The sequence below is a fragment of the Sminthopsis crassicaudata genome, chromosome 3 (genome assembly GCF_048593235.1).
Source record: "Sminthopsis crassicaudata isolate SCR6 chromosome 3, ASM4859323v1, whole genome shotgun sequence".
Lineage (NCBI taxonomy): Eukaryota > Metazoa > Chordata > Mammalia > Dasyuromorphia > Dasyuridae > Sminthopsis > Sminthopsis crassicaudata.
In genome coordinates, this window is record NC_133619.1 from 61,152,031 (window position 1) to 61,153,135 (window position 1,105).

The following is a 1,105-nucleotide window of genomic DNA, read 5'->3' on the forward strand; positions in this document are numbered from 1 at the left end:
TTTGAAAAAACAAAAGTGTTCTGATGAGACATAAATAATAACAATGCTGTCAATAATAAAAATGGCTTATATTTACATATTTTTATTGAATATAATGTTTGAAATTTTGCAAAAAATGCTTAAATCATCTTATTTGATGTTCATTCAATAAACATTTATTAAGGGCCAACAATGTGTCAGGCACAGTGCTAACCTTTTGAGATAGATATATCTACATTATAAGGATAATGACACTAAGACTCTAAGAGGTCAGTTGAGTAATGGATCCTTTAACTAGTGCCTAAGGGAGACTTTTATGCAGAAATTTCTCACTCAAGTCTAGCTCTCAGTTTATGAAACTACACTTCAGAAGTGAAAGTGGAAATGAAAATAGATAAAATAGTCTTTATTTTTTTACCTTCAAAAGGTGCCACATGTTAACAGTAGAATGAAATGGATCTATAAGATAGTGAGCATCTCTAGCTTAAAAATTGTTTTGATCTCTAAGGAGAATAGACTTACTGTTGCTATTTCAAATATTTACATCCTTATAATAAGTGTTTATTAAGAAAAAGGGTATTTGAGGTGGTCCTAGTTAATATCCCACAAAAGAGGGAGGGAGGGAGGGAGAAAAGAAGGAAGGGAGGCAAGGAGAAAGGAAAAAAAAAGAAAAAGAAAAAGAAAGGTGGTAAAAATCTGGCAAAGGAAAGAGGACTGGATAAGTCAGATAAATCCTGGCTCTGCTACTTATTACCTTTCTGACATGGTAGTATACCACCGAATAGGTGGCAATATCTTAACTGTATATGTGTTGTGAAGACCACTAGGACCTCTTCAATCTTTATTAAGGGGAGTGCTAATCTTCTCTACTTTCAAACTGAGACATATTGAAAACTTTAAATTACAAAAATCACATCACCCAGGATTATCTCCAGCTGTCCCGATCTCTATCTGGCCACTAGAACTAAATGGAGGAGAAAGTGAGGTTGGTGACCTTGTACAATCTTCCCCTTGGGACTCAGTTCAGCCATGTAAAATGAAGGTTATACAACAAGATGACCTTTAGGATATCTTCCAGTTCTAGATATAGGATGGTAAGATGTTTGAGAAGAAGACACAGGAAGAG

General features: G+C 34.5%; 1 non-coding gene across 1 annotated transcript; it reads right to left on the minus strand.

Annotated features, from left to right (window-relative positions):
- Nucleotides 1-740: 740 nt before the first annotated feature.
- LOC141565282 (U6atac minor spliceosomal RNA) lies at nt 741-863 on the minus strand. The gene has a single exon (XR_012488958.1). It is a non-coding gene; the product is annotated as a U6atac minor spliceosomal RNA (small nuclear RNA).
- Between the last annotated feature and the right edge of the window lie 242 nt (nt 864-1,105).